The sequence below is a fragment of the Anomaloglossus baeobatrachus genome, unplaced genomic scaffold, assembly GCF_048569485.1.
Source record: "Anomaloglossus baeobatrachus isolate aAnoBae1 unplaced genomic scaffold, aAnoBae1.hap1 Scaffold_420, whole genome shotgun sequence".
NCBI lineage: Eukaryota > Metazoa > Chordata > Amphibia > Anura > Aromobatidae > Anomaloglossus > Anomaloglossus baeobatrachus.
The window spans coordinates 140,505-154,314 of record NW_027443535.1 but is presented as its reverse complement, the minus strand read 5'-3'; the positions used below and the strand labels follow the sequence as shown (position 1 = coordinate 154,314).

The following is a 13,810-nucleotide window of genomic DNA, read 5'->3' as shown; positions in this document are numbered from 1 at the left end:
CCCGTTGGTCAATCCAGCCGATGACACGTTTGTCCAAACAGTCTCCAGTGTGTCGTGATAAAGTCCTGGAATGTTCTCCATTTCGTCCTTGGCTCTGATGAGTTTGTGGATAGTCTTTGGCTTCCACAAATCAGGCTTGAGTCCCTCCAGTTGGTGTTCCCTCACAAACCGAACCACGTCTCCGTAGAACCATGGCGCCGTCCAGTTGTAGGGGAAGGAGCTGTCCCACTTGTCCCAGCCTAACCGTCTCCAAAGGGGGAGCAGGAAGAAGCGAGACATGGACCCACCCGCGGAACCTCTCTTGACTCGCAGAGTTCGGCGAACGCAGTCACATACGAAGGAGGATCGCAGGAGGGTGGGGATATCGGGTACGCCCTTCCCACCCTTGCGAGGATCCTTGTACATGATGCTCCGCTTTACTCTGTCCATCTTGGATCCCCAGACAAAACGAAACACCGTCCTGGTAATGGCCCTGCACACGGTGGCAAGGGGGGGCCAGGCCTGGGCCGTGTACTGCAGCACGGGCAGTACCTCGTTACGCAGGACCAGTGCTTTGCCCTCACAGGTGAGGCGTCTGAGGCTCCACAGACCGATCCGTTGGGTGATCTTGGTCAAGCGTTCCTCCCAGGACTTGAGGGCTGCTCCTTCCTTCCCGAACCAGACTCCAAGAACCTTGATGAAATCCGGCTGGATGCTGAAAGGGAAGGGGGCGGAAGAGGCCGGCTGCCAGTCCCCGAAGAGCATGGCTTCCGACTTCCCGCAGTTGACTTTGGCTCCCGAAGCCCGTCCGAAGGTCTCACAGGTCTGGACGAGGGTGTCAACTGAGCGCCGGTCCGCGCAGAAGACGGTCACGTCATCCATGTAGAGCGAGCACTTGACCTCGAAGCGTTCTGGTCCTGGTGCGGTGATCCCTCTGATCTCTCCATTCCGCCGGATAGCCTCTGCAAAGAGTTCTATAACACAAACAAAAAGAAGAGGTGACAGAGGACAGCCTTGTCTGACCCCTGAGAGGACCGGGAAGGGGTCAGTCTTCCAGCCGTTCACCAACACCGAGCTGTGAATATCAAAATACATTAGTTGGACATACAAGCAAAACATGTTACCCAAACCTAACCTGTGCAGAGCTTTGCCCAGGAACTCATGGGAAACACGGTCGAAGGCCTTTTCCTGATCCAACGAGATCAGGGCTGCGTGCACCCGGCGGGCTTTGATGTACTCGACCGTGTCCCGCATGAGAGCCAGGCTGTCTGCGATGCGACGTCCGGGGATGCCGCAGGTCTGATCCGGGTGGATGATCCGTCCGATAACAGTCTTCAATCTCGTTGCCATCGTCTTGGCCAGGATCTTGTAGTCGACGTTCAGAAGGGTGATGGGACGCCAATTCTTCAGGTCGCACCTCTCTCCTTTACGCTTGTACAGGATCGTGACCATTCCTTCCCTCAGAGATGGAGGCATTCTGCCCTCCACCACCATCTCCTCATACAGCCCTAACAGGTCCGGACAGATTAGGTCTCCCAGCGCTACATAGAGCTCTGCTGGGAGGCCGTCACTGCCCGGTGTCCTGCCAGAACTAAAGGATTTGGCGGCCGAGAGCAGCTCGTCCACCGTCAGAGGAACATCCATGGCCGCCGCGTCTGCAGGGTCAAGATGGTTAGTGATACCTGACAGGAACTTATCGGCGGCCTCGGGGTCAGTAGTCTTGCGGGCGTAGAGTTCGCTGTAGAAGTCGCTGACGACCTTCATCACGTTCTCTTTCCCGCGTCGCATGTTTCCACTCTCGTCTCGTAGTTCATCCATGGGCGTGTGACCGGCGTGGAGTTTCCTGAAAAAGAACGAGTTACATTTCTCACCCTTCTCCAGGTTCTCCACTTTGGAACGGAAGACAATTCGCTCGGACTCCTCCTCGAAGTGCCTTTTCAGGCTCCTCTTAGTCTCCTCCAGCTCCTCTCTCACGTCCCAGCCGCATCGAAGAAGGTCCTGCAGGGAACGCAGCTCACGCTGGAGTCTCCTGAAGTCCCTCCTCTTCAGACACGCCTGTTGTTGACTCTTTGCCTGAAAGAAGAAACGGAACTCGAGTTTAACGTATTCCCACCAGTCAGAAACAGACTGGAAGCCCGCCTTGTAGGCCCGCCACGTGGAGTAGGCAGCTCTAAGCTCCTCCAGAATCTCACCCTTTTCCAGCAGAGAGCAGTTCAGCTTCCAGGAGCCCGGGCCAATGGGGAAGCCATGGCCCAGCACACCTTGAAAGTGAATGGCTCTGTGGTCAGAGAAGAAGCAGGGGACCATCGAGTGCCCACTGATAAGAACAGATACTACACTTGATCTTAGCCAAAAGGCCGAGAAGCGATAACCAGAATTGGTTTGGGCCTCGAGTGGCACCCTGGCCTATGCCGGACACATCTTAGGGAGAGAGAGCGAGAGGGAGACAAACCCACGCCTACACAAGACATTTTGTCACCCAAGCCAACCCTTGAAAAGGCTGCTTTGCAGAGCCAAAACAAGAAGAATGGTGCGTTTTGCAGCCGCCGCCCACTGCAATGAATCTGAATAACTCCTCCTTTAGGGCGCAAGCAACTCCCCTCCCCCTTGCAGTCTTTCCAATTCACGATACAAAAAGACGGACAGGACAGGTTGCCTGACTTTCCGTCACTGCCACCCTTTGCCATCCTTACCCGTAGAAAGCCCTTTCATCATCCCCAAACCCTAATCTTTTCCCTTTCCTTCCCAGCCCCCAAACCCTGCCCTCTGTACCTTTCTCACCACCCGCTTCCCTTCTCCTGTCATCCCCCTACCACCCGGGAAAAAAAGAGATTGCCCCCTCCTTCCACTAGCCCACCCTCCCACCCAAAGAACAACTTCTTCTGCGCAGCTTGTTTTCTAGGCAGCAGCGCTATTGTGATGTCATCGGGGGGCATTGTGACAAGCCGCCAGTGTTCCGTCTCTTCATGTTGTGCACAGTTCAAACGGAAAATACATCAACAGGCAGACTACAGAAAAGCTTACTATCAAAGGTTAGAGGGGGGCTTTCTCAGAGGGCTTTTTACAGTTTTTCTATTCCCAATTAGCCGTTTAAGTGTACTTATTGAAAGTAGTAATTCTTTCATAGGCCGCCCTTTCTTAGTATTTGACGTTCCTTATATTGCGGTATGAGGCTTCGCAGTAGGTTGCAAACATTCATCACCCATGACTGTCCCCAATTGAGCTCAGAAGCTCAATGTCTATCATGACCTCTCTTTTAGAATGTCCAAGAGCAAGCAAACTATTCCTCCAGGAGAGGGCGCCAACAGACTACTAAAGAGATCATCATTACTCAAAGAAAACCCCAAAAACCAATGCATGATAGGAATAAACAGGTAACTTTCTTTGGAGTGGAAGCGGAGAGATCGCACCAGATGCCAATTCTAGATGTTATCACACCTGTGGTCACTGCAGCAGCAGGTGAATCCACTTTGTCCAAAAGGGATCTATTCCATTCAATTGCAAATGATCTAGATAAGACAGAGAACTGCAGCACGGGGACATAGCCGAGTTGGTCAGGTTGAGTGGTGATGAGTTTGCTATTTGGATGAATAAAGAAAGTCAAAAGTGTGAAAGATAAAAAACAAAAGGAGGAAGTGTGAAAAGTGAATGGGCCAAATTGAGGTGCATATGAAGACGTATGCTTTCTTCCAATTCATTAAATCGGGCTAATATGAATCAGGTGAATTGAGTTCTGCTTTTGGAAACTGGGTTAAGAAGGGGTGCACCGTTCCTGGAGGTACTGCAATACCAGGTCAATGCGTGGAGTGGACAGAGCAAGCTCTTTTTCCATCTCCCTGTTCTAAAAATCCATTTAATATATGGTCCCCAGATAGGGGACGTATCAGATATTAAACTGATAAGAACAGATACTACACTTGATCTTAGCCAAAAGGCCGAGAAGCGATAACCAGAATTGGTTTGGGCCTCGAGTGGCACCCTGGCCTATGCCGGACACATCTTAGGGAGAGAGAGCGAGAGGGAGACAAACCCACGCCTACACAAGACATTTTGTCACCCAAGCCAACCCTTGAAAAGGCTGCTTTGCAGAGCCAAAACAAGAAGAATGGTGCGTTTTGCAGCCGCCGCCCACTGCAATGAATCTGAATAACTCCTCCTTTAGGGCGCAAGCAACTCCCCTCCCCCTTGCAGTCTTTCCAATTCACGATACAAAAAGACGGACAGGACAGGTTGCCTGACTTTCCGTCACTGCCACCCTTTGCCATCCTTACCCGTAGAAAGCCCTTTCATCATCCCCAAACCCTAATCTTTTCCCTTTCCTTCCCAGCCCCCAAACCCTGCCCTCTGTACCTTTCTCACCACCCGCTTCCCTTCTCCTGTCATCCCCCTACCACCCGGGAAAAAAAGAGATTGCCCCCTCCTTCCACTAGCCCACCCTCCCACCCAAAGAACAACTTCTTCTGCGCAGCTTGTTTTCTAGGCAGCAGCGCTATTGTGATGTCATCGGGGGGCATTGTGACAAGCCGCCAGTGTTCCGTCTCTTCATGTTGTGCACAGTTCAAACGGAAAATACATCAACAGGCAGACTACAGAAAAGCTTACTATCAAAGGTTAGAGGGGGGCTTTCTCAGAGGGCTTTTTACAGTTTTTCTATTCCCAATTAGCCGTTTAAGTGTACTTATTGAAAGTAGTAATTCTTTCATAGGCCGCCCTTTCTTAGTATTTGACGTTCCTTATATTGCGGTATGAGGCTTCGCAGTAGGTTGCAAACATTCATCACCCATGACTGTCCCCAATTGAGCTCAGAAGCTCAATGTCTATCATGACCTCTCTTTTAGAATGTCCAAGAGCAAGCAAACTATTCCTCCAGGAGAGGGCGCCAACAGACTACTAAAGAGATCATCATTACTCAAAGAAAACCCCAAAAACCAATGCATGATAGGAATAAACAGGTAACTTTCTTTGGAGTGGAAGCGGAGAGATCGCACCAGATGCCAATTCTAGATGTTATCACACCTGTGGTCACTGCAGCAGCAGGTGAATCCACTTTGTCCAAAAGGGATCTATTCCATTCAATTGCAAATGATCTAGATAAGACAGAGAACTGCAGCACGGGGACATAGCCGAGTTGGTCAGGTTGAGTGGTGATGAGTTTGCTATTTGGATGAATAAAGAAAGTCAAAAGTGTGAAAGATAAAAAACAAAAGGAGGAAGTGTGAAAAGTGAATGGGCCAAATTGAGGTGCATATGAAGACGTATGCTTTCTTCCAATTCATTAAATCGGGCTAATATGAATCAGGTGAATTGAGTTCTGCTTTTGGAAACTGGGTTAAGAAGGGGTGCACCGTTCCTGGAGGTACTGCAATACCAGGTCAATGCGTGGAGTGGACAGAGCAAGCTCTTTTTCCATCTCCCTGTTCTAAAAATCCATTTAATATATGGTCCCCAGATAGGGGACGTATCAGATATTAAACTGATAAGAACAGATACTACACTTGATCTTAGCCAAAAGGCCGAGAAGCGATAACCAGAATTGGTTTGGGCCTCGAGTGGCACCCTGGCCTATGCCGGACACATCTTAGGGAGAGAGAGCGAGAGGGAGACAAACCCACGCCTACACAAGACATTTTGTCACCCAAGCCAACCCTTGAAAAGGCTGCTTTGCAGAGCCAAAACAAGAAGAATGGTGCGTTTTGCAGCCGCCGCCCACTGCAATGAATCTGAATAACTCCTCCTTTAGGGCGCAAGCAACTCCCCTCCCCCTTGCAGTCTTTCCAATTCACGATACAAAAAGACGGACAGGACAGGTTGCCTGACTTTCCGTCACTGCCACCCTTTGCCATCCTTACCCGTAGAAAGCCCTTTCATCATCCCCAAACCCTAATCTTTTCCCTTTCCTTCCCAGCCCCCAAACCCTGCCCTCTGTACCTTTCTCACCACCCGCTTCCCTTCTCCTGTCATCCCCCTACCACCCGGGAAAAAAAGAGATTGCCCCCTCCTTCCACTAGCCCACCCTCCCACCCAAAGAACAACTTCTTCTGCGCAGCTTGTTTTCTAGGCAGCAGCGCTATTGTGATGTCATCGGGGGGCATTGTGACAAGCCGCCAGTGTTCCGTCTCTTCATGTTGTGCACAGTTCAAACGGAAAATACATCAACAGGCAGACTACAGAAAAGCTTACTATCAAAGGTTAGAGGGGGGCTTTCTCAGAGGGCTTTTTACAGTTTTTCTATTCCCAATTAGCCGTTTAAGTGTACTTATTGAAAGTAGTAATTCTTTCATAGGCCGCCCTTTCTTAGTATTTGACGTTCCTTATATTGCGGTATGAGGCTTCGCAGTAGGTTGCAAACATTCATCACCCATGACTGTCCCCAATTGAGCTCAGAAGCTCAATGTCTATCATGACCTCTCTTTTAGAATGTCCAAGAGCAAGCAAACTATTCCTCCAGGAGAGGGCGCCAACAGACTACTAAAGAGATCATCATTACTCAAAGAAAACCCCAAAAACCAATGCATGATAGGAATAAACAGGTAACTTTCTTTGGAGTGGAAGCGGAGAGATCGCACCAGATGCCAATTCTAGATGTTATCACACCTGTGGTCACTGCAGCAGCAGGTGAATCCACTTTGTCCAAAAGGGATCTATTCCATTCAATTGCAAATGATCTAGATAAGACAGAGAACTGCAGCACGGGGACATAGCCGAGTTGGTCAGGTTGAGTGGTGATGAGTTTGCTATTTGGATGAATAAAGAAAGTCAAAAGTGTGAAAGATAAAAAACAAAAGGAGGAAGTGTGAAAAGTGAATGGGCCAAATTGAGGTGCATATGAAGACGTATGCTTTCTTCCAATTCATTAAATCGGGCTAATATGAATCAGGTGAATTGAGTTCTGCTTTTGGAAACTGGGTTAAGAAGGGGTGCACCGTTCCTGGAGGTACTGCAATACCAGGTCAATGCGTGGAGTGGACAGAGCAAGCTCTTTTTCCATCTCCCTGTTCTAAAAATCCATTTAATATATGGTCCCCAGATAGGGGACGTATCAGATATTAAACTGATAAGAACAGATACTACACTTGATCTTAGCCAAAAGGCCGAGAAGCGATAACCAGAATTGGTTTGGGCCTCGAGTGGCACCCTGGCCTATGCCGGACACATCTTAGGGAGAGAGAGCGAGAGGGAGACAAACCCACGCCTACACAAGACATTTTGTCACCCAAGCCAACCCTTGAAAAGGCTGCTTTGCAGAGCCAAAACAAGAAGAATGGTGCGTTTTGCAGCCGCCGCCCACTGCAATGAATCTGAATAACTCCTCCTTTAGGGCGCAAGCAACTCCCCTCCCCCTTGCAGTCTTTCCAATTCACGATACAAAAAGACGGACAGGACAGGTTGCCTGACTTTCCGTCACTGCCACCCTTTGCCATCCTTACCCGTAGAAAGCCCTTTCATCATCCCCAAACCCTAATCTTTTCCCTTTCCTTCCCAGCCCCCAAACCCTGCCCTCTGTACCTTTCTCACCACCCGCTTCCCTTCTCCTGTCATCCCCCTACCACCCGGGAAAAAAAGAGATTGCCCCCTCCTTCCACTAGCCCACCCTCCCACCCAAAGAACAACTTCTTCTGCGCAGCTTGTTTTCTAGGCAGCAGCGCTATTGTGATGTCATCGGGGGGCATTGTGACAAGCCGCCAGTGTTCCGTCTCTTCATGTTGTGCACAGTTCAAACGGAAAATACATCAACAGGCAGACTACAGAAAAGCTTACTATCAAAGGTTAGAGGGGGGCTTTCTCAGAGGGCTTTTTACAGTTTTTCTATTCCCAATTAGCCGTTTAAGTGTACTTATTGAAAGTAGTAATTCTTTCATAGGCCGCCCTTTCTTAGTATTTGACGTTCCTTATATTGCGGTATGAGGCTTCGCAGTAGGTTGCAAACATTCATCACCCATGACTGTCCCCAATTGAGCTCAGAAGCTCAATGTCTATCATGACCTCTCTTTTAGAATGTCCAAGAGCAAGCAAACTATTCCTCCAGGAGAGGGCGCCAACAGACTACTAAAGAGATCATCATTACTCAAAGAAAACCCCAAAAACCAATGCATGATAGGAATAAACAGGTAACTTTCTTTGGAGTGGAAGCGGAGAGATCGCACCAGATGCCAATTCTAGATGTTATCACACCTGTGGTCACTGCAGCAGCAGGTGAATCCACTTTGTCCAAAAGGGATCTATTCCATTCAATTGCAAATGATCTAGATAAGACAGAGAACTGCAGCACGGGGACATAGCCGAGTTGGTCAGGTTGAGTGGTGATGAGTTTGCTATTTGGATGAATAAAGAAAGTCAAAAGTGTGAAAGATAAAAAACAAAAGGAGGAAGTGTGAAAAGTGAATGGGCCAAATTGAGGTGCATATGAAGACGTATGCTTTCTTCCAATTCATTAAATCGGGCTAATATGAATCAGGTGAATTGAGTTCTGCTTTTGGAAACTGGGTTAAGAAGGGGTGCACCGTTCCTGGAGGTACTGCAATACCAGGTCAATGCGTGGAGTGGACAGAGCAAGCTCTTTTTCCATCTCCCTGTTCTAAAAATCCATTTAATATATGGTCCCCAGATAGGGGACGTATCAGATATTAAACTGATAAGAACAGATACTACACTTGATCTTAGCCAAAAGGCCGAGAAGCGATAACCAGAATTGGTTTGGGCCTCGAGTGGCACCCTGGCCTATGCCGGACACATCTTAGGGAGAGAGAGCGAGAGGGAGACAAACCCACGCCTACACAAGACATTTTGTCACCCAAGCCAACCCTTGAAAAGGCTGCTTTGCAGAGCCAAAACAAGAAGAATGGTGCGTTTTGCAGCCGCCGCCCACTGCAATGAATCTGAATAACTCCTCCTTTAGGGCGCAAGCAACTCCCCTCCCCCTTGCAGTCTTTCCAATTCACGATACAAAAAGACGGACAGGACAGGTTGCCTGACTTTCCGTCACTGCCACCCTTTGCCATCCTTACCCGTAGAAAGCCCTTTCATCATCCCCAAACCCTAATCTTTTCCCTTTCCTTCCCAGCCCCCAAACCCTGCCCTCTGTACCTTTCTCACCACCCGCTTCCCTTCTCCTGTCATCCCCCTACCACCCGGGAAAAAAAGAGATTGCCCCCTCCTTCCACTAGCCCACCCTCCCACCCAAAGAACAACTTCTTCTGCGCAGCTTGTTTTCTAGGCAGCAGCGCTATTGTGATGTCATCGGGGGGCATTGTGACAAGCCGCCAGTGTTCCGTCTCTTCATGTTGTGCACAGTTCAAACGGAAAATACATCAACAGGCAGACTACAGAAAAGCTTACTATCAAAGGTTAGAGGGGGGCTTTCTCAGAGGGCTTTTTACAGTTTTTCTATTCCCAATTAGCCGTTTAAGTGTACTTATTGAAAGTAGTAATTCTTTCATAGGCCGCCCTTTCTTAGTATTTGACGTTCCTTATATTGCGGTATGAGGCTTCGCAGTAGGTTGCAAACATTCATCACCCATGACTGTCCCCAATTGAGCTCAGAAGCTCAATGTCTATCATGACCTCTCTTTTAGAATGTCCAAGAGCAAGCAAACTATTCCTCCAGGAGAGGGCGCCAACAGACTACTAAAGAGATCATCATTACTCAAAGAAAACCCCAAAAACCAATGCATGATAGGAATAAACAGGTAACTTTCTTTGGAGTGGAAGCGGAGAGATCGCACCAGATGCCAATTCTAGATGTTATCACACCTGTGGTCACTGCAGCAGCAGGTGAATCCACTTTGTCCAAAAGGGATCTATTCCATTCAATTGCAAATGATCTAGATAAGACAGAGAACTGCAGCACGGGGACATAGCCGAGTTGGTCAGGTTGAGTGGTGATGAGTTTGCTATTTGGATGAATAAAGAAAGTCAAAAGTGTGAAAGATAAAAAACAAAAGGAGGAAGTGTGAAAAGTGAATGGGCCAAATTGAGGTGCATATGAAGACGTATGCTTTCTTCCAATTCATTAAATCGGGCTAATATGAATCAGGTGAATTGAGTTCTGCTTTTGGAAACTGGGTTAAGAAGGGGTGCACCGTTCCTGGAGGTACTGCAATACCAGGTCAATGCGTGGAGTGGACAGAGCAAGCTCTTTTTCCATCTCCCTGTTCTAAAAATCCATTTAATATATGGTCCCCAGATAGGGGACGTATCAGATATTAAACTGATAAGAACAGATACTACACTTGATCTTAGCCAAAAGGCCGAGAAGCGATAACCAGAATTGGTTTGGGCCTCGAGTGGCACCCTGGCCTATGCCGGACACATCTTAGGGAGAGAGAGCGAGAGGGAGACAAACCCACGCCTACACAAGACATTTTGTCACCCAAGCCAACCCTTGAAAAGGCTGCTTTGCAGAGCCAAAACAAGAAGAATGGTGCGTTTTGCAGCCGCCGCCCACTGCAATGAATCTGAATAACTCCTCCTTTAGGGCGCAAGCAACTCCCCTCCCCCTTGCAGTCTTTCCAATTCACGATACAAAAAGACGGACAGGACAGGTTGCCTGACTTTCCGTCACTGCCACCCTTTGCCATCCTTACCCGTAGAAAGCCCTTTCATCATCCCCAAACCCTAATCTTTTCCCTTTCCTTCCCAGCCCCCAAACCCTGCCCTCTGTACCTTTCTCACCACCCGCTTCCCTTCTCCTGTCATCCCCCTACCACCCGGGAAAAAAAGAGATTGCCCCCTCCTTCCACTAGCCCACCCTCCCACCCAAAGAACAACTTCTTCTGCGCAGCTTGTTTTCTAGGCAGCAGCGCTATTGTGATGTCATCGGGGGGCATTGTGACAAGCCGCCAGTGTTCCGTCTCTTCATGTTGTGCACAGTTCAAACGGAAAATACATCAACAGGCAGACTACAGAAAAGCTTACTATCAAAGGTTAGAGGGGGGCTTTCTCAGAGGGCTTTTTACAGTTTTTCTATTCCCAATTAGCCGTTTAAGTGTACTTATTGAAAGTAGTAATTCTTTCATAGGCCGCCCTTTCTTAGTATTTGACGTTCCTTATATTGCGGTATGAGGCTTCGCAGTAGGTTGCAAACATTCATCACCCATGACTGTCCCCAATTGAGCTCAGAAGCTCAATGTCTATCATGACCTCTCTTTTAGAATGTCCAAGAGCAAGCAAACTATTCCTCCAGGAGAGGGCGCCAACAGACTACTAAAGAGATCATCATTACTCAAAGAAAACCCCAAAAACCAATGCATGATAGGAATAAACAGGTAACTTTCTTTGGAGTGGAAGCGGAGAGATCGCACCAGATGCCAATTCTAGATGTTATCACACCTGTGGTCACTGCAGCAGCAGGTGAATCCACTTTGTCCAAAAGGGATCTATTCCATTCAATTGCAAATGATCTAGATAAGACAGAGAACTGCAGCACGGGGACATAGCCGAGTTGGTCAGGTTGAGTGGTGATGAGTTTGCTATTTGGATGAATAAAGAAAGTCAAAAGTGTGAAAGATAAAAAACAAAAGGAGGAAGTGTGAAAAGTGAATGGGCCAAATTGAGGTGCATATGAAGACGTATGCTTTCTTCCAATTCATTAAATCGGGCTAATATGAATCAGGTGAATTGAGTTCTGCTTTTGGAAACTGGGTTAAGAAGGGGTGCACCGTTCCTGGAGGTACTGCAATACCAGGTCAATGCGTGGAGTGGACAGAGCAAGCTCTTTTTCCATCTCCCTGTTCTAAAAATCCATTTAATATATGGTCCCCAGATAGGGGACGTATCAGATATTAAACTGATAAGAACAGATACTACACTTGATCTTAGCCAAAAGGCCGAGAAGCGATAACCAGAATTGGTTTGGGCCTCGAGTGGCACCCTGGCCTATGCCGGACACATCTTAGGGAGAGAGAGCGAGAGGGAGACAAACCCACGCCTACACAAGACATTTTGTCACCCAAGCCAACCCTTGAAAAGGCTGCTTTGCAGAGCCAAAACAAGAAGAATGGTGCGTTTTGCAGCCGCCGCCCACTGCAATGAATCTGAATAACTCCTCCTTTAGGGCGCAAGCAACTCCCCTCCCCCTTGCAGTCTTTCCAATTCACGATACAAAAAGACGGACAGGACAGGTTGCCTGACTTTCCGTCACTGCCACCCTTTGCCATCCTTACCCGTAGAAAGCCCTTTCATCATCCCCAAACCCTAATCTTTTCCCTTTCCTTCCCAGCCCCCAAACCCTGCCCTCTGTACCTTTCTCACCACCCGCTTCCCTTCTCCTGTCATCCCCCTACCACCCGGGAAAAAAAGAGATTGCCCCCTCCTTCCACTAGCCCACCCTCCCACCCAAAGAACAACTTCTTCTGCGCAGCTTGTTTTCTAGGCAGCAGCGCTATTGTGATGTCATCGGGGGGCATTGTGACAAGCCGCCAGTGTTCCGTCTCTTCATGTTGTGCACAGTTCAAACGGAAAATACATCAACAGGCAGACTACAGAAAAGCTTACTATCAAAGGTTAGAGGGGGGCTTTCTCAGAGGGCTTTTTACAGTTTTTCTATTCCCAATTAGCCGTTTAAGTGTACTTATTGAAAGTAGTAATTCTTTCATAGGCCGCCCTTTCTTAGTATTTGACGTTCCTTATATTGCGGTATGAGGCTTCGCAGTAGGTTGCAAACATTCATCACCCATGACTGTCCCCAATTGAGCTCAGAAGCTCAATGTCTATCATGACCTCTCTTTTAGAATGTCCAAGAGCAAGCAAACTATTCCTCCAGGAGAGGGCGCCAACAGACTACTAAAGAGATCATCATTACTCAAAGAAAACCCCAAAAACCAATGCATGATAGGAATAAACAGGTAACTTTCTTTGGAGTGGAAGCGGAGAGATCGCACCAGATGCCAATTCTAGATGTTATCACACCTGTGGTCACTGCAGCAGCAGGTGAATCCACTTTGTCCAAAAGGGATCTATTCCATTCAATTGCAAATGATCTAGATAAGACAGAGAACTGCAGCACGGGGACATAGCCGAGTTGGTCAGGTTGAGTGGTGATGAGTTTGCTATTTGGATGAATAAAGAAAGTCAAAAGTGTGAAAGATAAAAAACAAAAGGAGGAAGTGTGAAAAGTGAATGGGCCAAATTGAGGTGCATATGAAGACGTATGCTTTCTTCCAATTCATTAAATCGGGCTAATATGAATCAGGTGAATTGAGTTCTGCTTTTGGAAACTGGGTTAAGAAGGGGTGCACCGTTCCTGGAGGTACTGCAATACCAGGTCAATGCGTGGAGTGGACAGAGCAAGCTCTTTTTCCATCTCCCTGTTCTAAAAATCCATTTAATATATGGTCCCCAGATAGGGGACGTATCAGATATTAAACTGATAAGAACAGATACTACACTTGATCTTAGCCAAAAGGCCGAGAAGCGATAACCAGAATTGGTTTGGGCCTCGAGTGGCACCCTGGCCTATGCCGGACACATCTTAGGGAGAGAGAGCGAGAGGGAGACAAACCCACGCCTACACAAGACATTTTGTCACCCAAGCCAACCCTTGAAAAGGCTGCTTTGCAGAGCCAAAACAAGAAGAATGGTGCGTTTTGCAGCCGCCGCCGCCCACTGCAATGAATCTGAATAACTCCTCCTTTAGGGCGCAAGCAACTCCCCTCCCCCTTGCAGTCTTTCCAATTCACGATACAAAAAGACGGACAGGACAGGTTGCCTGACTTTCCGTCACTGCCACCCTTTGCCATCCTTACCCGTAGAAAGCCCTTTCATCATCCCCAAACCCTAATCTTTTCCCTTTCCTTCCCAGCCCCCAAACCCTGCCCTCTGTACCTTTCTCACC

At 48.2% G+C, this 13,810-nt stretch overlaps 7 non-coding genes and 1 pseudogene across 7 annotated transcripts; all 8 read right to left on the bottom strand.

Moving 5' to 3' along the window:
* Positions 1–2,242: 2,242 nt before the first annotated feature.
* LOC142278887 (U2 spliceosomal RNA) lies at positions 2,243–2,348 on the bottom strand (annotated as a pseudogene).
* A 1,387-nt stretch (positions 2,349–3,735) lies between these two features.
* On the bottom strand, positions 3,736–3,926 carry LOC142278784 (U2 spliceosomal RNA). Its single transcript, XR_012741575.1, has one exon. It is a non-coding gene; the product is annotated as a U2 spliceosomal RNA (small nuclear RNA).
* A 1,387-nt stretch (positions 3,927–5,313) lies between these two features.
* LOC142278783 (U2 spliceosomal RNA) lies at positions 5,314–5,504 on the bottom strand. Its single transcript, XR_012741574.1, has one exon. It is a non-coding gene; the product is annotated as a U2 spliceosomal RNA (small nuclear RNA).
* Positions 5,505–6,891: 1,387 nt separating this feature from the next.
* Positions 6,892–7,082, bottom strand: LOC142278782 (U2 spliceosomal RNA). Its single transcript, XR_012741573.1, has one exon. It is a non-coding gene; the product is annotated as a U2 spliceosomal RNA (small nuclear RNA).
* A 1,387-nt stretch (positions 7,083–8,469) lies between these two features.
* LOC142278781 (U2 spliceosomal RNA) lies at positions 8,470–8,660 on the bottom strand. Its single transcript, XR_012741572.1, has one exon. It is a non-coding gene; the product is annotated as a U2 spliceosomal RNA (small nuclear RNA).
* Positions 8,661–10,047: 1,387 nt separating this feature from the next.
* On the bottom strand, positions 10,048–10,238 carry LOC142278778 (U2 spliceosomal RNA). The gene has a single exon (XR_012741570.1). It is a non-coding gene; the product is annotated as a U2 spliceosomal RNA (small nuclear RNA).
* A 1,387-nt stretch (positions 10,239–11,625) lies between these two features.
* On the bottom strand, positions 11,626–11,816 carry LOC142278777 (U2 spliceosomal RNA). The gene has a single exon (XR_012741569.1). It is a non-coding gene; the product is annotated as a U2 spliceosomal RNA (small nuclear RNA).
* Positions 11,817–13,203: 1,387 nt separating this feature from the next.
* LOC142278776 (U2 spliceosomal RNA) lies at positions 13,204–13,394 on the bottom strand. Its single transcript, XR_012741568.1, has one exon. It is a non-coding gene; the product is annotated as a U2 spliceosomal RNA (small nuclear RNA).
* Positions 13,395–13,810: the final 416 nt, after the last annotated feature.